Raw genomic sequence first — 26,039 nt, 5'->3', positions numbered from 1 at the left:
GACTAACCAACACAGAAGGAAAAAGCTCATACCTTGGGCTTCCTCGCGCAGTCCTTCAGGTGGGACACTTGCAAACGTACAACTGTAGATAGAGCAGTTTGACTGAGCTGGCCGTGAATTTACCTGTAATTCCTCATCAGTCATCTTTTTCTGAGCTAACATTTTTATACAGGTTTTAGATTTTCATATATATAGTCATTACATTTTTCCCAAGGCTCATTTATAAGCACAGTTACTGTAGATCCTCCAGCACCAGCTGAGGTAAAAGGTTGTGCCAGCACCGAGATCTGCCTATCACTGCTGATCCTGGCACTCCCCAGGTTGCCCCCTCAGCTCCCAGGTGTTGTCTCTGAGTACATCAGGTCTGGCTGACACCACACTAGTCACAGGACAACCACCTCTCATTTCTAACTGGCTTTAAAGTGCCGCTACCAAGTTAGCACATCCCTCATGATTTGCAAACCAACAGCTCCAAGGTATAATCCCAAATGAAGATAACCACAATCATGAGTTGTGGTATTTGGAAAGAAAATCTTCATACACAAGAAGCCAATATTCAAAGAATTCTTCTCAGAGGACCATACCTGACCATCAAATCAAACTTTTTAATGCATATAATGAGGTGTAACATGTCCCTCAAAATGGGTGCCATTGGAAAGCACTCCCTGCACAGCTGATGCTGAAGCTGATGATGATGAAGCTGATGCTGAAGCTGACCCTCACCCACCACCAGAAGAGCCCTGTGCCCCTGTTTCACCCATGTGAGGCATTCAGCTGAAAGGGGTGAAAGAAACCTGAGGTCCCCCAGTATCGTCTGAATTGTCATTTCACGCTGAAAATGGGCCATCCAGGCAACCCTAACAGTTAGTCACTGTGTCAATCGCAAGAAATGATCACTAGACAAGAAGATTAATGTTCACTTGAAGGCTATGCAATTTATGTACAAAAAATTAGTAGCAATTACTGTGTCAATTAGTAATCAATATAAACATTAACCTATTTCAGATTTCTCGTCATACAAGAGCTCTGCATTCAGAAGCACAGGTGGGAGTGTTCAGCCAAAAAGGCTCTTTTCCCCCTCAGACACTCACAAATCATTTGTTAATCATTTTCTTCTTCCAGAAAGCTGAGCACCTTTCAATTCTGTAGTGGGGGACCCAACCCAAAGTGCCACAGCAGCTCCAGGAATTGCTCAGCTGGGACATGGCCACAGTCTGCAAGAAAAAAGGGAAGGGAAACCGCATTGATCTTTATCATAATTCACAGACTAATATTTCTATGTTTTTACATTAAGGATATGTGGAAAGAAATACTATGGGGTTACCTGAGGTCAGATCCATAATCTAACAACTTTAATCTAATGATGTCTAATGAGAAATTGGAGGGAACTTGGGAGACAGCTGGGAGGGAAAGGTGAAATCTCATAGCTGCTGTTAAAATTAAAAAAAACAAAATCTCTTTGACCAATTTCTGCTTATTTCAGAAAATGCTGTTAAATTACTGCATTCACTCTGAATTTGACAGGGAAAAAAATGTAAGGGCTGTGTTCATGAACTTGCAACAAGCTTAATTGGTTAAATACTAATTATCTTCCAGCTCTTCAGCCTGTATCTGAGATACTGCAGCAGTAAGACTAATTAGCGCATTATTGGTAGATTATCTCTCAGCAGTTCAGACTGGCAATAAGGTATTGATAGTGAGAAATGATTGTTTTAACTGTAAAAAAGAAATAGTTGCTAGAGGAGAACATTTTTTTTTTTTATTAGAAGAGAAAGCAAACACTAACAAACCATGTGTGCTTGCCTCTGCTCCCTGACTAACAAGGATGGCCCAGAGAAGGCTCAGGGAGGTTCTCAACTATGTACGATTTCCATATTATGTAAGGTGTTGGTGTGGAAGGCTGAGCCCTAAGTTCAGCTTAGGGCTCACCCCCTAAATGAGACCCAATACTTCTTCTGATGGCAAAGCCTCAGGCTCTTTGAGGCTGTGTTTCTAGAATGAGAGCTCAAAGGTGTGCTCCAGTGGGAACTAATATGAACATTTTTTTATTTTAAATGGACAATGATGAATTTCTTTATCTTCATTTGAAAAAAAAAATTACACCTGTATCCCTATGTAATGGCAGCAAAAGATTACTAAGCATTTAAGGAAAGATTTGGAGCATCCTACAGAATTTAGTAAGTCTCAGCTGAGAAAGGAGTCAGAACAGCTAAGAACTTGCCTTGCCACATACTTTTTTCCTGTTAAAATCTTAGTATTAATCAAACTGGGAAAAGGACTCTGATGGCAAGAAAGGCCAGTGGCATACTTAGGATTATTGTGTTACCTGAGGATCTGGTTTGGAGCATGGCAATATATTTTTTTATATTTCTACAGATAGCAGTGATAGGGCTGTTGGGACACAATTCCACTGCTCAAGAAGAACTTAAGAGAAAAAAATGCTGGCAGGAAAAATCCTCTGTTTACACTCTGAGGTCAGTCAGAAACCTCTGGAGATCTCAGCTGTGTTGTGTCTTTGTAAAGTATTGGGGTCTTCCAATTACACTGTTCAACTAATATTCTCACAGATTTGGTAAAAAAGGCGTTATCTCTTTTTTCCTCCAAACTGATCTCAACGGCTCCTCTCCTGACATTTTATGCTATTAAATAGTCATTTATTACCGCTGGTGTTTCGCACCTTCAAGAAACGGAAGGCGAGTTTATCAATTACAGTTACAGCGAGCATCCCTTTTGCTCCTTTTCCTCAGAGGCATATCTTAATTAAATCACAGAATTGAGGAGATTGTGCCATATTTTCATAACCTTTGTGTCTTCATATGCATAACAAGCACACTACTGATTTAAGCAGCCTTTTTTTCCTTCTTTACAGAAAGACAAAAGCAAATTCTGTGAATCCTTCATTATATTCACTTTCAGTAGTTTGGAGCACAGAGCAATTTGAAATGAATTTCACCATCTCCCTGACCACCACTCATTAGCTCAGCTGATTTCACTTTGGTTTGGAGCTCTATTTCTTTGGGTTTGTTTCACATTAGGGCTTGGTATTTTGTAAATATTTTTCAAATATTAACTTTTTTACCTGGATTATTTTACTTTTCCCTATGTACTGTGTGGTGAAGCAATCAACAATATTAGAAGTAGCTAGATATATATCTGTGATCCCTTGCAAAGAAAGCTCCTAGAGAATGAAGGAACAACATCCCACCCAAAGAAAATTGCATATATATTCCCCAAATATTTGATAGAAATACCATGGTTTGTAATTGTTTTCCAACAAAGGCCCTCAGGTTATAGTTACATTTTCTTTTTTTGTTTCCGTGAAGCTTTGTAAGTGGATAAATCTCTGGAAGCCCATAGCATCAGACCTGGGAGGACACAGGGAACTGTGGTGGTGAGCCCGGCACCAGCAGGATCCAGCCCCAGACCTGCAATAGCCAAACGTGACAGAGTCAGGAAACATCACCTCAACAGCAGTTATTTACAGGTGTTATACCAAGCAGGTTTGTGCAGCAAGTTTAGACCAAAAAAACCCCTGAAATAAATCCATAAAATATTACCATGTTCTTCCTTTTTTAGGAAGAATTTAAAATTTTTATATTGTTGCTCTGTAACCTAGAAAGTATAGGCAGGTGGCATCAGAAATCAGACTGGGCAATGCTGAGATGAGCATGGCTTTCCCCTCATTTCACTCAAAATATATATAATATTTCCAATATCAACGTGGGAAATATTAAGAGTCATGTATGCATTTCTTCCTGCCCTTGTGCTGTGAGCTTGACAACCCCCCTGAGGAGGGGCTGGTCTGCTTTAAACTACGTGCTCATCTCAAGCCCCCGACTGCCCCTGCGAATGGCAACGGTGACGCTGGGTTGTTCCTTCCAAGGTCTCAGCCCAAAATCCTGGCACAGCACAAGGCAGCGGTTTGGGGAGCACACAGGGCTGGGGCAGCACTTCCAGATTCCCCAGCATGAGAGAGCCTTTTCTATTACCATTTTTCTGGGAAATGCCACCAATTACTCTCCGCCTACCTGAAGCCTCATTCCCTTTATTATACCCAAGGTTGTCATCCTTATTGTATGGAGAGAAGCTGAAAGGAGGCAGCAACAACTGCCAAGCTGCTGTAGAGCTTTTTCCACGCTGCTGAACAGCTATAGGTTAGTGAAGGGACAAGCAAAGGGACTCCCAAATGCACCTGTAGTGCTGGGGTACTCTCAAGAACAGAATAACTCCCTAAAAATAAATATCCTATACAAAAATCATAATTAACTCCTGCAAAATATCATCATCAAGGCAGAGTTAGAACCAGAGCTCAGGAAACCTCTCGTTGCTCTCCTTCTACTCGCCAAGGCAGGAGGATGCTTTCTTCACGTCTCATCCCTTCATCTCAGCCAACTTTAAATCAGAATAAGATCAGGCAATAGGTTTATAGGTTTCCCTTCTGCTAATGAGGTTTTATAATACATTTTCTTCAGTTTGAATAATTGGGACTGTTGGTGGGGTAGGTCATCAGATCTCGCATCCACCTCAGAAGGTTTCCTGTAATGGCCCTAAGTCATAGCTGTTAAAAAGTTAATCAAGCTGAAATGTCATGGAATTTAATAACTACCACAGAAGAGGTTTTGAGTTCAATATACCATTAATTATGTTATTTTTCAACAGGAAATATGTCTTATGGTAATTAGACTAAGTACTGTTTTCAGTTATACTTGGCTATTTATTTTTGTTTACCCCAGTTTTGCTCCTTCCCCAGGTTGAGAACAGCTCTAAAATTAAGCAGGTCCTTAAAGTTAATCTAATTACACATACACACGGCTTTGCCTCAGGTGTTCCCTTGCTTCCTTACTCTCCCCAATTCCCCCTTCATTATGAGACTTTATTTCCACCCCCCAAATGTCCTGCAGGTGGAATCTCTTGCCTTTCAACATGACATCTGAGATAGATGACTAATGGCAGCCACTGACATTTATAAGTATTTCTAACAAATATATTTGAATAAAATCAAAGCACAAGCGCAAAGACAGACAGACTGTGGCGTCTTTAAGGCCACAGACTTCATAATGTCATTTCCAATATTATCACTATCACACAATAGCAGGCATAAATGGCTTCTGGCAGCTTTAAAGCACTAGAGGAATGTTTCACCATGAACATACTTTTAATAACAACCAGCTATTCACAGGCAAGTGTGAATCCTGTGTGGCTTTGTGAATTTTAAATGTCTACATCTGATGTTTGGAGCAGAGTCAGAGCCAACACTAAGCATGTGCAGTGTGGGTAGGAAATATAGGGGAAAAGAACACAAAATCTATCTCCCATTGACTGGAGTTTCTTTGTTAAATGTGTTATTCTACAATGCAGCACAACAAAGTTGTAACTTTCTTTTTTTTTAAAAAAAAAAGTCAATGCAAATCATTCACTTTAAACAGATATGAGTAGAGCATTATAGTGCTGACTGCAGAAAAATAGTAAATTATCTCATAAGGATTATTGGTGTTTTAATTAAGCAAAAAGTAAGACACAGAAGAGAAACTCCGTGGCAATAAACATTTTTCACCTGTCGAATCAGTTTGATGACAAAGCAGCCCCTTTCTGCTGCCGCCACGTGAGAGCTACCGAGATGGCAGCAGGGACGTGAGCAGCCATGGGCAGTGTCCCCAGGACAGCCTTCGGCCTCAGTACCCATGGTGGATGTTTTCTTGGAGTATTTTTCCCTCTTACTTTCAGTTTTAAACACAGGTCTCCAATAACTTCTCCTCAGGCTCTCTTCTACAAAAGTTCAGTTTTTGCCTAAACCTTCCTGTTTTTCACCCCATTACACACAGGCACATCCCTTTCACTCTAAATCTTCTTTGCTGGGATTGTACCACTTTTGCACCATGCTCCTCCTCCGTCTTGTGTTTGCTGCTGGGATTTGTATTTCACATGAGCAGTTGGGAGAAATACCTATGATGTGAGGAAAGTCACAGTCCCAAATACATGGGTGTGCACCAAGCAAGGACCTCCTTCCTCTCTCCCCTGTCGTGGGGTGGCCTACGTCCTGTTCATGGGTGGTCATTGCAGCAGAGAGACCCCCTGAAATCAGACACTGCATGCAAGATTGCATTTTAAGTCTATTTAATAGTATGCAAGTCTTGCTTTCTTAGTCTTTGGGAGAGTTAGTTTAACTTGAGCTCCTTCCGAAATGCTGGAAGAACTCTTTGCAAGCACCAACAGCCCAACCTGGAAATAAGAAACAACTCAAATGGGTTTGTCGTCAACAAATTCCATCAAATCAGCCAAGTTTTCTCCTGTGGCAAAACAAAAGCTCTGGTAGACGCGAAGGAGACAGCAGGTCTCCATGCTTTGACCTCAGGAGGACTGTTGACACTGTCCCGCTTCTCAGGAAGAGGCCAGGGAAACACAGTCTGGATTACACGGCCAAGGTGAGGTCAAAAGTGGACTGAGAACTGGAATTATTTTAAATTTGGGGATGGCATTAATCTGGGAAGAACTGCAGGCAAATGATAACATTGTCCATCCATGATATTCCCGGATTCCCCAGTTATAATTCCTTTATTTTTCTAAATTCTGTCTCCTTTTATCCCTTTCCCTGCACTGGCACGCTGCCTGCCAGCTCCCTGCTTAGTGACACCGAGCAGAGTGTTAATGTAGCTGTGGGCTCCTTCTCCCTCTTCCACAGGGTGAACGCAGCCGGGTAAGAGCGGGCAGCACCGTGGGGTCGGTGTTTTCTCCCAGACAGCTGCACCCCTCATTTGAGTGCTCCTGCCCATCAGGGCACAGGGGCTGTGCGAGGATCCAGGTGATAAAAAATCATCACCTAAACACGTCACGGTGCGGCAACATATTACCAGATTTGTCAGTTTATTTGTTTTAAAGCAGTGGAAATTGGTTTTGCTGCATTTGACCCTGAAGAGAGGAAAATGGCCCATGCATTCACATAAATTTGTCCTGCAAACTGCTGCTGATGTAATTCTCCTCTGTAAGCCAAAGAGCAACGAAGTGCTCAGCCCCAGCTGACCCCAGCCAAGCAGCCGCATCAGAGCCACTCACCGGGACAGCAGTTCCCGATCCAGTGTCGGGGAGGTTTCAATACGATCCCAAGAGCGAGATTAAGACACAAATTAGGCCAAATGCCGTACACCCAAACCAGGCTTTTGTTATTAAAAAAGTGAAGGGGGAAGTGCTAGCACAGAACGGAAGGAAAAGACAGAAATCAAGCAAGGATGAGGGATAGGGCTGCGAGAAGAGTCACCACCATGGATCCAGTGGCGTCCCGTTGGTCCCCAGTCTTCAGTTCTTCGGCGGTGGGTGCACACCCGGCAAAGTTTTCTGTTGCCTTTTTAAGTTCATCGTATCCGCTGATGAGCGCATCTGCTCACCTTTAGGGTTTTTCCCTCTGGTCCCACAGGTTTTTTGCTGCATCGGCTTCTGGAGCAGAAAGGCCTCTTATCGGTTCGTTAGCAATGCGCCTGGGGGCTGGGGACACAATAGAGCCACAAATGGCTACAGCATGGGGCCAGCTCAGTCCCCGCTGCCCCTCTGAGGCTCATCTAAGGAGTTTGACAGTGCAGCTGCAGAGAAGTGGGGGGTGCAGCCTTCCATACAGCCCTGCTTCCCTGGGGGACATCCCCAGACCAACCCCCAGGCCGCAGCACTTGTCCCTGAGGTCCGCACAGACACAAGCAAGCTTTGGGACAGTCATTTGACATTTCAGTCTCTCACAACCTCCCACCCTCCCTACTAGCAAATCTGAATTCTCCTACGATCCTTACTATTAAGCTTTTTCCCTTCCTTTCCTAAATCTTTTGGATTTCCTCTTTGTTGTGCCCATGTACCTCAGGTGAGAATTTAAATTGTTCCGTGTTTGTGTTTTGCCAAAGCCTAAACTTTCCATGGAAAGAGTTCTCAGCTGCTCCAGGGATGCTGAGAAGAAAAAGCCTTTCAAAAAACCCATTGCCTGGCCCTCAGCCGAGCCCTCGCGATTGGCCTCCAGCTCCCACCCAGCGCTGGGAAAGGGTAAGAGTTCAGAAACACCTCCTAGCTTGGAGGGAAGCCGCCCAAGAGCAAGGAACAACAGAGAGAAAGTTTCCTTCTCATGTTTCTATCAGCTATAAGAACAGAACGATATCACTGTTAAATGCACAAATCCGTGGGTGTGCCTCGCTCCTGCCGGCAGCTTTGCTTTCCTTTTGATTCAAACAGGAAAAAGGAAGGAGCCAAGTTAAGAGCTGGGAAGCCAGTCTAGGTGAATCCGAATTAATCCAACCATTACCCAACAGGCAGAAGTCTCTCCGCATTGCTTCAAACGAGCAGGACCCCACAATTAAGCAAGGATTGCATCCTCTTGGCTCCTTTTCTTTTCAAGATCAATACATTATGGAAGACAAACCATAGAGTACATCTAAAGTACTGTGAAGCAATACAGAAAGAATATTCCTTAACATTTTAGGAGCTATTAAAATGCTTAGCAGCTTTTAAAAGAGGTTTTCTATAACTTAAGCACATTTGCATCATAGGAATTATTTTTTTTTTTAAATGGAAATACCAACTCCAGAGAAATCAGCAAAAAGAATTCTACGATTTATTTGATAGCTAATGAGAACTCTACTGCTTAGCACGGGCTAAAAATCATAGTTCAAGGGTCAAGTGATGAATCAATAGGATGGTGATGAGCACTTCTCTCTCCATAATTGCTAAGTAAGAACAAATCTGACACAACCCCAAATGCCAGCAAAGGCTCATCCAGCTCTCAAAGCTGCCAGCAATAACTTTTCACTGCCAGGCAGTTTACAAAGTTGCTTAACTTTGGCATAAAGCAGTTTTGCAAACCCGCTTCCGTGGAAATCCACACTGGTATACTTACTCCTCTGAAGGAAATTACCACGCTTCTCCTTTGGAGTTTATTGGACATTATCCTAAGCACAAAAGTAGTTCTTATGGAACAGATTATAAACATTTTGAGAAAATTCATGAAATAATTTGCAACGCAAATAAAAATCTGCTGGTAAAGACTGAATTTTTTTTTTTTTAAAGTTTGTTATTTCCTTTAATAAACATATTATATTATATTCAAATTAGCTACAACACTGGGAATCTCAGCAAGCGTTTATTGCCAGAATTCCCAAAGCTGTTGCTAAGTCATCAAACAAGGCTGAAAAGCTTTTTTTATTACGTATATAGATACAGGAGTGCTGAACTACGATAAATTAACAGACCATTGTGGCTTATATATACATTCTGACACAAATCTAGGGCTGATAAATAAGCAAAGATGCTACATAACTTGCATATAACACAATATATTAAAGGTAGACATCTGCAACAGCATTTACCTTGCGGTCTTCATGCTAAAGGACAATATAATCCAGCCTTACCTCTGCCTCGCAGGACTTTCCCCAGTTTCGTGGCATACCAGCTTTTCTTTTTTTCTCCCACTGAGTAGCGGGATGAACAAGGATGAACCGGCAGCAAGTTTGTAAAGAGAAAAGGGAATTTAAATAAAGTGATGGACGACAGATGTCTGCGGAGAGAGAGTCGAGGGAACCTGAAGAGCCTTGCTGAGTGTCTGCTGAACCCAACTGCCACTCCCCTCGGCTGCGGGAGGGTTTTACATCACCTCTTAAGTGCCTCATGCCAAAGGTTATTTCGCTACTTGCAAACTCTTATAAAGATTTATGTTAAACTGTAAAGCAAAAAAATGTTAGTACGTGATTATTATTCCCTTTACACAATGTCTGACAGGAGACTATAAATCCAACATTTACATTGGAAAAATTGCTGAAAATGGAAACCAATAAAATCCCAAACATTTTCATAATCAGGGCAACTTCATGTCCAGGATTCTCGAGTGTATTTTTAAGGGGAAAGGGTGAATCTTTGTATTTGCAGGAAGAAAGTATTAAGAATATCACTGGTCTTTTTAAGAACATTATAAACTGCAGACAAGGATTTCTTCAGATACTTTTAGGCTCAGATTTAGCTTAAGTTTCAAGGTTAAAAATGCTCATTATTCCTTGTGTGGTCAGTGTAGACGTGCTCAGCTGGCACCTGCAGAAATGCAGAAGAGTTTCCACGTACAGCCAGCCTGGGCATCAAAGCCAGGGGACTTCCCAGGGACCAAATTGTTGTAAAACTGTGTGCATGGGGCTAACACAGACTCTGAAATTTCCCCAGGCTGAGGGAAACAGAAACACATCCCCCCAAAAAATAAATTCCCTTTGATCTCTACGCAGAGGCTGGGTTTGATGTCCCACACAGGAGGGTGCTGGATGCAGGGACCTTTCCAGTCGTGCCTGACTGGGATAACAGTTTAACACCACAATAAAAACTCTACTTGTCCTCTTAGTGCCAAAGGAATAGAGCTACATTGGTAGAGAAGAGAGCAGCAGCAAGTCTGCATTAAATTTCACTGGAAAATAGTTTCCTACACTGTTATTTCCTATTTTTCCTGCATTACCTCTGCTGTTAAAGGGTGAATGAGGCAGGCCTGTGCTGTCCTGGGCTGAGCTGAGGAATAAGGAGAACAGGGTTCATGACCAGCAGGACAGGACCCCAACACCTCCTCCCTCAGCAGTCAGGGACCTGAAGCCACCAACGGCATCACCCAGTCGCTGACGGTCTCTGAGGCAGGAAAGACCTACCAAGTGGTAGACAGGTATTAATTGGTTTTAGGAAAAAGTCTGCGTGAGTTTTAAGAAGAAGAAGTTGTGTCGGGGAGGCCTGCCCCAACCTCTATTTCACCATCTGCTTTCACAAATGGCACTAATGCAATGAGGCCGTTGCAGGAGATGCAGCACATCGCTACTGTCCTATGCAAGGAAAAAAAATTATTGGACCAGGGCATTGAAAAATAAAGACTTTTTTTCCATCTACTCAGTTTTCACATTTTTTTCAGTGGTGTTTATTAGGGAGCCTGCTTCACGACAAGGCTCCTGAGGCACCACCAGCCTTGTGCCACAAACTCCTGCTGCACAGTGTGGAAAAATTATGCAAAGGGCTAAGGGAGAAGGGCCAGAGCTGTCAAGTGGTGACTCAGAGACTTTCAGACAACTATGGGCAGCCAAGAGAGATCTTTGTTTTCTAAAAAAGAGCTATTTCAACTCAAATCTTAAATTTCAGTGAATTTTTGGCTGTGTCCTCTTTACTCTTCTGCACATTTGTCATGTATATTTTATGAATACTTCATTAGAATTTCAGGGAGATTTTCTCCAGTCTGAAGTGAAATAGTCCATGCATGGTTTTATGTAGTGTTATGAAAACTTAACTATTTAGACCACGGTTTTATGTTTCAAAACTGTATTTTAATGGAACTTTTCTTAGATATGTGAAGTTTATTCTCATGCTTTTTTTTTTTTTTTTTCCCATTTTATTTTCAGTTCTGAGATATCTTAACATCTTCTTTAACATGTGGTAGTATTGGCATGATATGTCATTTTTTCTCCATAAAAGTCTGCATGATGCTGCAAGGAGGATGTACTTATTAGTAGACTCTTACTGGAATGATGGAGACTTTTAGAAATGTTTTTTTCAATCTTTTATGAATATTTTCATGAAAATCTGTGAAAGTCTCTTGGAATGTTTCATTACTATTTTAGTGTATTAAATGCAAAGATAGCATTTTCAAGGTTTAGTAATGTTTTAAAATGGAACTTATATTAAACTTTAATGAAAATTCACATACGGGATTTTCAAAGTGCATTTTCCCCCAAAAGTACAAAATATCCTATATGACTCTATTTCCCTCTCTGCCTGTTCATCTGTAAGTAGGGGTTTAACACTCTAGATCACAAAAACCCTCTGTTTGAGGGGGCAGAAGGAGAGGTCTACTGCCTTGACTCACTAAATCTTCACTGTCCCACCAAAATTCAGAGACAACATCCATTTGAGATCTTTCTACAATAACACGAGGTATTTTTCAAGCATACCTGCTTTCTCCACTTATGCTACAAACGCAGGAGGCTGAACCTACATGGTAACTGGGCGGATATTTGTAATGGATGAGCAAAGGAAAGTGATAGCCACAGATTCCCTTCCCGGATGCCAGAGCAGCTGGCCAGGCAGAGGTTTCAGTGGCCACCAGCAGCGGGACTCTAGGAAAAGGGTGAACGACTGCATCTGACCTGCTACAGCCATTGCCAATGGCATTATAAAATTTTATGGGAATTTTTTTCACCAGCAGGAAGATGCCTGGATACTACAAAACCTTTTCAAAGTTGCCATGAGAAAAGACTGGGGACTGCATCTCAGCTGTGAGTGTGCTTTATAGAGTTATGAAATGCTGTGCTATCAGTGCCATGAAAATTATGGCCTCAAGCAGGGCATTGATCAAACTGGAGACAATTTAATTTAAACACAGCCTGTTGTTACACTGCTCAAACTTAAGACAGAGCTATTTTTTGAAAGGGAGAAGAAAGGGGCATATCTTGGGTGGTTCGTGGAGAACCTCTTGGTTCTTACCAAAACAACCCTTCAGATGGTTTCCCACCCTTTCCCCATGTGAGGAAAGGACCCTGTGCCCCTTCAATGGATCCTCCACAGTCCCCAAGGCCACGCTCGGGAACTCGCTGTCTTTCAAACCACTCTTGTGACCCGTGGGTTTTTGGCAGTGAACACACACAACAAATCGTGTCACGTGGGTGTAGGTCCGCACCTCAACTGCACAACACCACAGACCAGACCACCATGGATAACGAGGCTATATATAGAGTCAGTGCTGAGCATAATGAAGCTTCCAATTCTGCTGGGGTCTCCAAAATCTATTGTTTTTCATTTCCATAATGCGTTAGCATATTGGGCTCGTGCTGCCAATAGGAGGAGGAGAAGTGCAATCCAATTTGACTGTGCACATATCTGTAACGCTGTGCAAGCCACAATAACCTTCACAGTTAAAATCTGGTAAGGGACAGCCTTTCTAAGTTTTTATGTAATGCAGATATGGTTTCTTTTTTTACACAATTGAATTTGCATAATTTGCTTAATGTTGCAGCCTTTTCATGGTTTATATATTAAACCAATGTTTTCTCTTTAATAAACCCCAATGTAGCATCAATGCCCATGAATTCTATTGAATTAGACAGACTTTTTTCTCACACTAATAAGTATGAGAAGCAGTCCAATTTTTATGACACACTAAAGTTTAGATTTTAAATTTTAAACAACTGAACACTGAATTAAATTTTGCATTTAGCAGAGATACAAATCCCATAACCAGTAGTATTAAGTCTACAGAGGTTTGACTATATTGCTTTAAAGAACCAAAAGACAATTATTGGCAAAAAGTCATTTTAGCTTTAGTGTTCCCTGGTTACACAGGGCTGTATTATAAAAGAGACTAGGATGTTTTTATTATTTTTCTCTTACCTTGATGCCAAGCCTATTGAAATTCTCTACAGCCACACATTTTATGACATAACGTTTAATATCCAACACAGACACTAAACAAAATAATTTAAAGAGGCGATATGATAGATCATTCTGTTTCTTCTTCCATTAATACAGCAAGGTTCGCTCATAATATAAACCATTTTAATTAGACAACAAAGTCATTGCTCTGACCCCCTGGAGCACCTTAGAATGACAGTAAACTTCGATTTTGAGAAGCATTGGAGTAACAGCCCTGATGAGGAGACACTCACCACAAAACACTGCAACCTCCCCTTCCATGGTCCTTCCTTGCCTTTGGAGCAGCAGGAAAATGGGCTGAGGACAGGTCCGATGGGGCACAGCGCAGTGCAGCTGCATCCTTGATAGGGTTCAGTATATGACACCGCTGATATTTCTCCACCTCACGTGTAGCCAAGAGCACCACGTCGATCAAATTTACTTCAGCAAAGCTGGTTGCCAAAAATCCCCTGTAAGATACAAAATTCTCCAACCACATAGCTCATAAACTGCAACACTAATACATTATCTTTTCTTTCAATAAAGATCTTCTCCCTGCAGCATCACTGGCAAGTTTTTACAATTGCCTCTACGGGGGGAAAAAAAAGTAAATTCATACAATGTCAGTAGAAGTTTTCAAGGTGAGAGAGTCCCAGTACTGAGCTGGTGCCATTTGCTGCAGCTTTACAGTGTCCCATGGCACTGAGCAGCTGGTGGTGGGAACCCAGCCAGGACCTGCACCCTCTCAGCTTCACAAGGAGTTGAGTGTTTACACCCTGGGGAAGAACTTGTCCTTTAGACAAGGAAAAAAAAAAAAGTCATCTGACAAAATTTCTGATTTATCTGAGCAATAGGTGACATACAGTTAACCTCACGTTTTTTTTCAGCTACATAGAGATGGCTTCAAATCAACTAATGAGCACACACCTTTGAACTGATAAAGAGAAATAAGCTCAGGATCCAAATCTGGGGGCAGATTTTATTACTGAGTCCCATTTCTAGCTCTAAACCCTCTCTTCAGCACTGTTCCAGTACCAGACAGGGCTGCTTGGCAAAGGTGCTCACTTTATGAGGATGGATAAAACAAAAATAGACTGAAGATAAGCTTGCAAATATATTTGCAAGTGATGTTTTGTCTTCTGCGCTTGTTTTAGTAACATCCTAGACTCCAGCAGAGGTGCACTGTTAAACAGTAATGAAAGAAGAAACCTTCCTGGCAGAGCTTCCCATAACTACAGACAAAATCAATGAAGCGTGAAGAAACCCAACACTGCAACATCCACAGCAGGGAAGGAAAAACCCCAATTTACAGACCTCTACTACTTCCTTACCTGGGCCAGTGCGAGATTGTCGTAATTTCCATTTAGCAGCCATCTACAGCCAATGGATTCATAAATGTTTAATAATAGAGCTGGTGAAATTTATACCTATCTCAACATTTTTTCACAGACACCATTTCCTTACAAACCCAAAAATTCAGTTTTAAAGTGTTCAGTAATTTGTAAAGGAGGGTGACTTTTTCAAGTATCCATTGGATTGCAATTTGAATGTATTCAAGAAAATTCTCTGTAATAAAGCAGGTTGTGTGGAACATGCTAATCCTGAAGGTGAAATGAAAAAATAGCAATGAACATGAAATATTCTGACATGGCTGAAAATAAATGCTTTGCAGAAACGTTAGTTTCAGCAAACTTTAAATATATTTTTCACTCAGGTTGTATTTCAGGGAGTACTTTGATTAACACATCATTACATAGAGTAGACCTGTCAGTGCATGCAGATACAAACCAGGGGTTTTGTCGGTTGTGAGGAAGCAAAGTCTCCGGTCGCCTCTAGCAGATGCTGCCCTTTCCCACACCAGGGGAACTCCAAGTTCCTCATTAGCTCCAGCTCCAACCACATTTTGCTGTGTACTGTAGAAAGCTGTTCAGCTGCTCTTTCGGTGAGGATTTCCAGCAGTCATCAGGATCCATGAAACTCCAGCCTGCAGCACTGCAAAACCAGCCCAGCTTGGTCCTAGGGAGCCCGGAGAGCTTGCCACCACCTTTCTTAAACTTTGAGCTGTGCGCAAGAGCTTGAGGCAAGAGGAAAATCTGCTGCCAATAGACCTGAAATGATTTTACTCCTCCTTCATAGCCATGCCTGGAGCGGGGCTACCTCTAGCCCATGTTCTGCACCCATGGGAGCTTTGTGGTCCCCCAGCTGCCCCATGCACTGTGCCAAAGCCCTGGTCCCTTCTTCCCCACAGCCCCACATCCTACCCAGACCCACTCACCTTCATTTGAAGCATGGCAGAATGGATAACCCTTAGTTTCTTGCAGTGATGTCTCGTAACAGCATCCAGAAGCCTGCAAGCATTACAACGTTCCCTACAGAAAAGTAATTTGAGTTTATTGCAGCAGGTAAGAAGTTAGCTGTTGGTGTTCACTTCAGCTGTTGAAGTCTTACTAAAATGGGAATGTGCCCACATCCAGCTTCACTGGAAGCTCACAGACATTCAGGACTGTTCTCATTAAAAATACAAAAACTCTGTGCCTGGGTTTTCAGGAGTGACTCATCACTCCATGGGGTTGAGATACTTAAAGAGAAGATTTTTCAAAGGATCTTTGTGATGGTCCTAATTGGATTGTTGAGACCAGAGGCATTACAAGATCATCTGTTCCTCTGGAAAGTGCAGGTCTGCTACTCCCTGCACCAAGGCTCTGTACAATACTCTGCAGAACCTACAGAATAAAACGCGAGGAAAGAAAAAGGCAAAATGCACTGAGGTAAGTCCAAACAACAGGAGTGCTCAGCTGGGCAAGCCTGCTCAATAAGGAAACAGGGTATTCCTACAGTCACTGTTGTAGCTGTAATTGCTTTAAGGGGATGTAGATCTTTTTCAGTTTGTCCCAGAGAAGCTTGAAGCAGTCAGAGCACAGAAGAGAGAGCTGGTTACTGCTACAGCAGGAGACTGGGAAGCCCAGTCACAGCCTCACCCTGTCCATCCCTGAAGGAAGCGCTCCTACACAGAATGACTCGAAGAAGCTCTTGGTGTGCACTTGCTGAGCCAGATTTTGCATTTTGAACAAGGTTTATTCTTGGGGAAACTTGCCTCTAAATCACGAGCAGCACAGCTCACCTGTTCTGTTATTGGCACCTGCTCTCAGCAGGACATGCTTTCGTCAGAGCTTGTTGGCAACGGGGAAAATGTCTTGTACGGTGAGAGATCCTCAGTATGATGAGGAGTGCCTGGACGAGAGCATCTCCTGGTGGGGTTGGCCATGGGAAGCCAACACAATCCTAAAAGCGGCGTCTGCTTCCTGACCCAATGTAATTAACAGCGCTTTCATTAAAGGGGTGACAAGGCTGCAAATGCAAAATTCACAAAATTCACAAAATATGTTCACAAAATTCCACATGCGCGAAAAAATGCGCCATTGCACCTTCAGTAGGTGTGGGAAAGAAGCAAGTTGACATCAGCCTGTCAGCCCTGTGCGGCCCTGGGATTGCAGCGAAGCTCTGATAAAAAGCAGGCCTTGGGAGTGACAGAAAATTCCCACTCCAACGCAACGGCCGTCCATCTTTCAGACGTCTCTCCATCCTGGCTGTTGGAAGATGATTTTAGGAAGCGCCTGTGGGAACCCCCCCTGACACCGAGCATGGGGCTGGTGGGACTGCCCGCAACGCTTCCACCCCGCACCACTTGCCCATCCTCTAGCCAGCTCTGAATAATAAAGACTTTTATTTAGCAAGTAATTTATAAGAGCTACAGAAAATCTTGCTGAACAGGTTAAAGTACAGTGCAAGCTGGTCTGTAACCATAACTGCCTGCCTCCTTGTGGATAATAAGCATTTTTTTCTCCCAAGCAAGCTTCAGCACCAACTTTCACTGAACCCAAACTAAAGGCATTTTAAGTCAACATTTTACATTTTACACAGGCACAGCAGCAGTTATCCTCAGCTGGTTTAAATGTTGGTTCCTTTGGCTGAGCTGCTCATTCTTGTTGCAACTTTTACAATTTTTAAATAATTAGAAGAGCAAGGCGCTCTCAGATCAAATTCTGAAGCAAGAAGTATTGTAAAATGTTCCATATTTCCCCTTTGCTGGTTGTATAACCTTTAATCCCACAACCTGGAGGCAATACTTGTTATTTAAACATGCCTTCATAAACTTATATATTTCATGCTTCTGACACGGGACTAGAAGCAAGGTTTTATTCCCCAAACCGCTACGCTCAGCACCATGGATCCCCAGCTCTCAAAACAGCCCAGCTCACATCCCCAAATTTTGCAGCCCAATGTGCAGTTTAATCCCCTAGGCTGAGAGGCAAAGTCACCTCCATCTGCCCCAGAGGGGACAAACCCTGAGCGGGGCATGGGGTAGGATTTTGTATTTATTTGTCCCCATCCTCTCACGCCGCTGCCCACAGGCTGATAACGGGACCGGGCAGGGTGGCTGCGCCCCTGCTGCCCCTGGCAGGCATCAAGAGGATTGCTATTTTATGAAAACACTGGCACCTTTCACTTTCAAGACAGAAGTTCACTCCGTTTCCCTTCATTACAAGATTATTTACAAAGGAGAGGGCAGAAAAGCGTGTCCCATTTTTCTGGAGGGGGAGGATGGATGAGCCACCTGCTCTGCAGCTGGGCGCTGAAGGATGTGCTGGTGCCCAGCTGGGAGAAGATGGGTGAAAGCCCAGGGATATTTCTCAAGCTCCGGGTCATTACATGCAGCGTTTCAAACCTAAACCAAATATGAGGGATACTTGTGGAAGCAGGAGATAATTTTTCACTACTTTTCAAAATGCAGGTGCTTTTATCAAGCTGTTTAATTTTTTATATTTAGGCAGATATAGTCCTGAAAAAATATTACAGAACCCGTTGCAATGAATATATACCATCTACCCCATTCAAGGATAAAAACAAATCAGTCTTTATCCTCCACGCTCATCCCAGGCCCAGTCCTACCTGTTACAGATGACGTCTTCTCTTCAATCACAGTGTTAAATGTTATTATTTAACCCAGAATTTGAGGGAGCTGAGGTACTACTCACCAATCAGGTGACGTGTACGGATGATGAAACATCTGGCCTGGGGTTTGCACTGCTTCATGTTGAGATTTTTGTAATGACTAAGGCACAGTGAGCCCTTTCAAAACCTACCTTCAGCTGTGGATACTGGATATCTATCCGTGGGTTTTTTCTTTTTTGAAAAAATTTCTCCCCAGTTTTGTGTTAGCAAAAACCAAGCAAACAGCTTGTTGGTGAAAACAAGCTGTTTAAAGCTTTGATGCCTTTCTGAAAATTCTTCTGCTCAGAGAATCTTAGTTCTATACAAACAAAAATGCATACATCTTCCTGTGACACTAAGGAATTAATATTGCTGGTTTTAGATAAATGTTTGAGTAAATATTTTCCTCCCATGAAAATAAGATCAATTTTTAATTTTCTTAGTACATTTTACAGGGAAATGTACAGTGTTCACAAGCCTTAAAACTCGTCTATCACTTTAACACAAGATTAAATTGCATGAAGCCCATTATTAGCCCTTTGGAGGAAAGTGTTGCATGGACTGCCATGGTACAGACCAGGACAATAATAATGCTGTCTTAAAAATCTCTAAATGAAGGTACATAATGATGGAAGCACGCTGCTATAAGCACTCTGTCACAATAACATTTTGCAACGCTGTGGGCAGTGGTACCAAATTAAAAACACGCACTAAATTCTATTATCTGGCAGATTATTTATCAATTTGCAGCTTGCAAACACAGCATGCTTGTAATTCATTAGGATGAACATGTCAAAAAACATTACTTTGTAATTGTGCTTTAAAGGCAAAACCAAAAAATCCTCATGGAAAATAAAGCACTTCACCCCCTCTGCCAAACAGATTTTCTCAAGCCTGGGGAAAACTTTGATCCAGGCAAAAAATTTACAAAGGACTTGGAAACCTTCACTTCTGATGCTATCTCCAAGTCCTGTATTCTGCAAGTAGCTTTATTCCAACCTACTGAGAGCTGGAGCGACAATTTTCTCCAAGCCAGATATTCACAAGAAATCAGAGATCTTGGCTCATTTACAAGCTACTTTGTTTGCCCAGGTGGTGGAAGCTGAAATGGGAGTGAATGGGCAAGAACTACTGAGGAAGAATTGTGGAAGAGTCCAAAAAGTACATTGTTTTTTCAAATCATCTGCTGCTGCTCTGGGTTTCTCACTGGTTTTCCTCAACATTTTTCCCATTATTGGGTCTGACAGACCCAGTGCCAGCACAGCAGAGCCCAGTCCCACTGCCTTGGTCTCTCCACCCAGCCACGCACCTTCCCTCTGGGGCCAGAGCAAATGTTCCAGCAGAGCTGGACCTGATGGTCTCCTGGTGAGAAAAAATATATAATAATTTGTTAACTACTCCCCACCGGTTGATAAAAAATGAATGGTAAGTTATCCAAAGTAATTGCCTTTCCTTTGTCCCTATTACTCAACTGCAAATTGCGCTGATCTATTTCTACACAAAAGGCACTCTGAAGGCACGATGCTTTGTATGAATTTGGTGACCCATCGAGCGTTTCAATTATATGACATTTGTTGCACTGAAAGTCATGAATAAACATGTCTTAACATTTTTGGTACTACCCTGCTCGAGCACAGTTCACATTTCGCACCGTTTTTCTTTCAGCATGTACATTCAAGACATCCTGCAGTGGAGCAGCAGCAGAATGAAGCACAGTTTAAGTCACTTGGCCACAGCGCTTTACTTTCAATTTACGTCGTAGCTTTTTGACCCCTGTAACAAATAATTGCTGTAACAAATAAGACCGTATAATTGGAATAAGTGTCTGTCTTGCTCACGATTTGGCAAATACTACAGTTCAACAACTGTCCAAATTAAATGTAGGTATTTTGGCAAATCACTGTCTAACAGCTGTTCTGCCCAGCATCGGGAAGTCTCGATATTGATACGCATTAAAAACACTGCAGTTTTTTTCTGCTCTGATTAAAGCACCGGGACTCATCTTGGATTTCACAAAACTCCGCTACAACTGTGCACAGAGCTGCAGACAATTCAATAACAGCCTCGAACCCTATTTACTATTACCTCTGAACACAAGGAGTCGTCCCTTTCATTTGTTAAGGTCAAGGAACTCCAGGATGCTAAACCAGTCAATTCATAAAAGCCAGATGAAAAGCACAGTTACCAGGGCAGTATTGCAGTGGGAATGGAGAGGGAGCTGAGGAGCAGGACCTTTGGCTCTCAGATTGCAGGGGTCTGCAGCAAGGATGGGTTACACGACCTGCACGCTGCTGTAGCACTCGCCAGGCCGGGCGCCGGGTTTGGGTGGGTGTTTCTCCCTTCAACACCCCTCTTCTTGCTTAAACCAGCAAGAGGAGCCACACTGGAAGTCGACTTCGAGGTGCTGGAGTGAGTGCAGAGGAGGGCAATGAAGCTGGTGAAGGGCCTGGGGAATAAATCCTGTGAGGAGAGATTGAAGGAGCTGGGACTGTTCAGTGTGAGGAGGAGAAGGCTGAGGGGAGACCTCATCACTCTCTACAGCTCCCTGAAAGGACATTGTAGAGAGGTTGGTGCTGGTCTCTTCTCACAGGGAATTAGTGACAGAACAAGAGGGAATGGCTTTAAACTGCAACAGGGGAGGTTCAGACTGGACATTAGGAAAAAATTTTTCACAGAAAGAGTGGTCAGAGAGTGGAATAGGCTGCCCAGGGAGGGGGTGGAGTCACCATCCCTGGATGTGTTTAAGGGTCGTTTAGATGAGATGTTGGGGGATGTGGTGTAGGGGAGAACTTTGTAGAGTCGGGCTGAGGGTTGGACTCGATGATCCCGAGGGGCTTTTCCAACCTGAATTATTCTGTGATTCTGTGACTTCGCCAGAGGCAGTGGTGAGCGCTGGAGGAGAGCACCTGCAACCTGTAACCCAACGATATTGGAAGGTCTTAGTCCTCTTGCCTCTTGCCAGGGAGCCCAGGACAGCTCAGTCCCACGAACGCCCTCTTCCCTGAGTGCATCCCCTGCCCAGCAGAGCCCATGGGACACCATGGAGCCCCATCCCCACTGCCCCTCGCACTGCTGCCACAGCCAGAGAGACGTAGTCCCTGTGAAAGACCGACAACATTTTTACTGTTGGGTCAGTTTTATTGCACAAAAATGGCTCGTGGTCAAAGAATGGACCACATAATATTTTTACTGCTGCTTCAGGCTACAAACATTCATCAGAAAACATGAAATTGCAAGAAATCTACAACCATATCAGAAATACACACATTTTAACAGCCTCTTGATAATGCCCTGGTAGGTTTCGTTTGTAAATACTTGCTGTTTTCCTCAATCAGCTGAACAGCAGGGAAGGGCCCTGGGCCACGTCAGTACATCTGCAAGGAAAGCTTTATAAAGCCCTTCTTGGCCTTTTGGGGTGGGAGAGGAGCTGTACCCTTCGCAAGCCAACAAGCTGTGTCCAGCCTCGGAAAGCATTAACCCCCTTAAGCAAGCAGATCTCTTTGCACCCTTCTTCCTTAGGGCTCTTGCTTTCTTGAAAGAGTCAGGACTGTGCCAAGAAAATTCAAATTCATCATTTTTCCAATGTAATTGCGGTCCTTTCGTGACTCCTCATATGAAGTGCCACAGAGTCAAACTCTGATTCTCGCAATATCACTCCAGTCTGAGACCAGCAGCTTCTTCCCTCTCAAATCCACCTTGTGATTTTCTGGTGTGATCGATCATCTTTTTGAAAGACAAAATAGATCAATGCAGGGGTGGAGAACATAGCTCTCAGCGTCCAGATCTTTCAACAGATTTGTAGCACTTTCAGCTGCAGAGACAGGATTTTCAGATTTATATGCAGAAATCTTTGTTTGAATCAGTCACGGAAAAAGGAATTTTCACAGGAAAAAGAAACCAAGTGCATGACCCCACTTAGCAGACCTCCAGGAAACAAGAACTTGTGAAAACCCAAATATGCCAGAACCAAAACCGCCTCTGATTTTTTTTCTTCACTTGGACATTTAGAGCAGCATCACCCTGTGAGCTCAGTGTGAGCTGGGGCAGAGCCACGCACAGGCTCCAGCTCTCCCCCACCCCAGTAACACACATGCATGAACAATCCAAGTTTTACCACTTCCAGCCTTTCCTCACTCCTTCCAAAAGAGGGAAGGACTCTCAAGAGCACATAATATGTGGTCACATAATTACACACTGGGGAAGCAAGGATCAGTTTTTTCAATTGAAGTATTATTACAAAATAAAGGAAAAGGTAAGAAAAACACTCTTTACTGATTTTAAATTGATGCAAAGAAACAAGATTTCAGACAAAAACCAAAACATAAAACAGATTACAGTGTAAAGACCTTGTCTGATACCTTCCACTGTACAAGAAGCAAGATTGGGTCCATCATTAGAAAACCTGTAAATTATGCTATATCAAATAAAACAAAGCTGTCCAGAGTTGAGATGAACCTTGACTAAAACCCCCTCAGCACCCTGACCTTTGGCAATCCCCAGAGCCCATCAGATGTGCTGGAGATTTCACAGCTAGCTGGGGTGAGATTTGCAAAACTAGAAAAAGGCTTTGGATGGCAAAGTCTCATTAATTTTAGTGGTGACTTTATCCATCAAGAAGCTTTAGAAGACTCACCACCAACATCATCAAGCCTTTCTCTACTCTCAGAGGACTCACCATGCTTTGCTCCAAGTGCTGGCCAGCTTGGTCACTGCCCGCTTCACCTGGAGCTCCATCCACCAGCACATGAAACTCTCTGCTCACCCTGGTTACCAGCAGAAAAAGCCAACTGTCTGAAGACTTTATGTGAGTTCCTTCCAGGCAATTTCACCTCCATCTCACAGCATCACTGCTCACAAGATCTTCTCACTGCAAGAAAATCCCCAGATTTATTTAGAGTTAACACTTGCTCTTGATCCTTGTCACTGCAAGCCATGCCTTTTGGGGGTTTTCTCTGTGTTAATCAAAAACATATATATGTTTGAGATCAAGTGCCCTCGTCGTGCATGCCACAATGTGCCTTCAGGCCAACATTTTTGCAAGTGGCCACTATTTTAGGTGATCTTTCTAACAGTTAACAGCATGAGCCTGCCACACAGCCAGTGTCACCATTTCCTGTGAGAATCTGTGGGGCTCATCATGACCTACTGCTGCTCTTGAGGATTTGTTTGCCTATTTGTGTGCAACTCACCTGTCCCTTCCCAGAGTGGCTGCAGCAACCCATGCTGCAGGGCTCCTGCCCAGAAATAGCCCTAGAAACACTCCAAGGATGCAGGAAAAACAGCTTGTCTTTGTAGAAAAAAAAAATGTATTTTCTTCCACTGCTTTCCCCTGAGGTATGAGAGAAGCAAGAACAGGGAAAGCCAGAAAATTCTCATATAACCGCAGATCCCCATCCAAGGTTGTGTAAAGCTCGGGGCCATGAGGTTCTATTCAGGGTGGAGGAAAAATGAATATATCATAGGGTCAGTGCCTGTCGGTAGCATCCTCATTACAGTCTATATCTCACAGTGATATTAGATAAAAATAGAAAGTTGTTAATTATATTAATGTGTTGTGAACATATTTCTGAATAAATATTTAATAACACTTAGGAGAAGCAAGCTATAACGCTGTGTCTGTACTAGTCACTAAACAGGCCATGGTGTCCTCCTTGAGCCTTCTGGCAAGTGATACAGCTCATATATACCTCGCTGTCCTCCCTATTCTCTTCCAAAATAGGCTGTTCTCACCCATACTGCATTTATTAACAGCCCCAGGTGTGTGCTGTCTCCTGAACATTATTTGGGACTGAAATCCACGGGACGTAGCATAGGAGGGCATCGGTCAGCGCAAGGCAAAGCTGTGCCAGGGAGGGTGCTGGGAATTCGAGTGGTGTCCAGCACTGGGGCAGATGATTTTCTCATGTTGGACTAGCTGTTACACACACAGCTCACACAGCAAACACACAGAGCTGCTATGCTGAAACTGGAAATCTAATATTTGGAGATTGTCCAGAAAACTTTTACTGCTAGGAATTCAAAGAGTTCACATTAGAAGAGCTAACTTCTGCAAAACATCAGACATCCTAAAATGCTTATCTCAGGTTAGCTCTTCTTTAGCAATTCTATAAACCACCTGTCCTAAAAATAACCTGACAAGGAAAGGTCAAATGGAGTGCAGCCATCACATACCCCAAGATCAATACTACTGAAATATAGAACAATTCAAAATACATCACCTCAGTCTTGCTCCTCTTTATCCATCATCAAACCAACATAAAATTCATAATCCTATCAGCACAGAAGACAAAAAATAAAACACAGTAAGCAGTTTTGAGTTATGGAACAACAGGAAATAAAAAGGGCTGGGGTTGAATAAACACATTTTTTTTGAGCTACAAGACATAGAACTTTTTTAAAAAAAAATATAATCATACCTCCCTTTTAGCCACTGTAATTAAAATTTGAATTCAGTTTGACAACGGCACAGGAATGCGTGTCTGGCTGCGTGTGACGGATGCACTTCACCCCCCTTAACCAAAGCAGCAGCAGTTTGGTGCGGGCTCCAAAGGAGGAAAAGGCCTGAGCCGTAGCCGGGCCAAGAACTCCTCTAGGAAACCCACGAAGGAGCAGAGCAACAAGGAGTCTCCTGCTGTATGCAATCTGACTGCCAGCCAACCACACCATCCCATAAATGTGGCAGCCTAAGGGAGCCTTCCCTGAGCAAACCCTGCTCGGCACGTGCATGGCAGTGACCTCCCTTGAGCTGGGACCCCTCTCAAGGTGGCTTCTCGAAGCAACAAGATCTTTCACCAATGACAGATCATTGGATGAGCCCAATTTGAGTGCTCCTTGAATTGCAACTGGATTGCACACCAGGCAACCCTCCCCTTGAGCAGGGACTCCTCTCAGTGTCGAGAGAAATTAGTCATTTAGCTTAAGTTTTAAATAGAGTGAATCACTTAAGAGTTATGATGTTGTGTGATTTAGCATGCTGTTTGCCTAGCTTTACTTAGCATGAGTAGTTAGATTAACTGAAGCCTTAGGCCACAAGCTGTAAACTTGCACCTAGGTTTATGGAACGTGTATCTCCTTAGTCAAAAGAGGGGCCTCCAGAGCCAGCACAAACCAGAAGATCAGGAGCTTCAAGGCTACAACTGTCAACAGCAGCTGCAACTCGACAAGATAACAACCAGTCTGGAGAAAGTGAAGGAATCCAACAAGGAGTCAGAAGGTGTCAGCAGAGCTCAAACCACAACCAACGCTGGACCAAAGGGGCAGCAGAATGGTCTGTAAGGGTATAATTGCCCAGGGATTTCTTTGTCCAGTCTCTTTCTGCCCCTCTCTCCCTTGAGGTACCCAGCTCGAGCTGCTGCTGCTGCTGTACCATTCTGTTATTTATTTTTATAAGATTTTATGCCTGAGATCCTGCTTTGGGAAATACAGGGTTCGAAGTTCGGAGTTAACTAACAGCAGCCGCCTGGATGGAAGGTAGGTGACTGAGAGAATGGTAAATGCATGTCTAACAAAACCCATGCAGCTAATTCCCTTAGCCATAAACCCTGGACTAAGTCTGGATGCAGCTGCACCTAGACTCCTCTCCGAGAAGGTGTTTAGAAAGCAAGGGGGTCCACTCTAAACCTTGGGACTCAACGGGAGGTTTTCCTTACCCTTTTTATCTTTTAGAC

At 43.1% G+C, this 26,039-nt stretch overlaps 1 long non-coding RNA gene across 1 annotated transcript; it reads right to left on the bottom strand.

Moving 5' to 3' along the window:
* Window positions 1–909: 909 nt before the first annotated feature.
* On the bottom strand, window positions 910–14,129 carry LOC141925686 (uncharacterized). The gene is made up of 3 exons (XR_012623908.1): window positions 13,635–14,129; window positions 3,299–3,425; window positions 910–1,214 (listed from the first exon to the last, which is right to left on the bottom strand). It is a non-coding gene; the product is annotated as an uncharacterized LOC141925686 (long non-coding RNA).
* Window positions 14,130–26,039: the final 11,910 nt, after the last annotated feature.

The sequence above is a fragment of the Strix aluco genome, chromosome 7, assembly GCF_031877795.1.
Source record: "Strix aluco isolate bStrAlu1 chromosome 7, bStrAlu1.hap1, whole genome shotgun sequence".
Classification (NCBI taxonomy): domain Eukaryota; kingdom Metazoa; phylum Chordata; class Aves; order Strigiformes; family Strigidae; genus Strix; species Strix aluco.
This window is presented reverse-complemented; position numbering and strand designations above follow the sequence as displayed.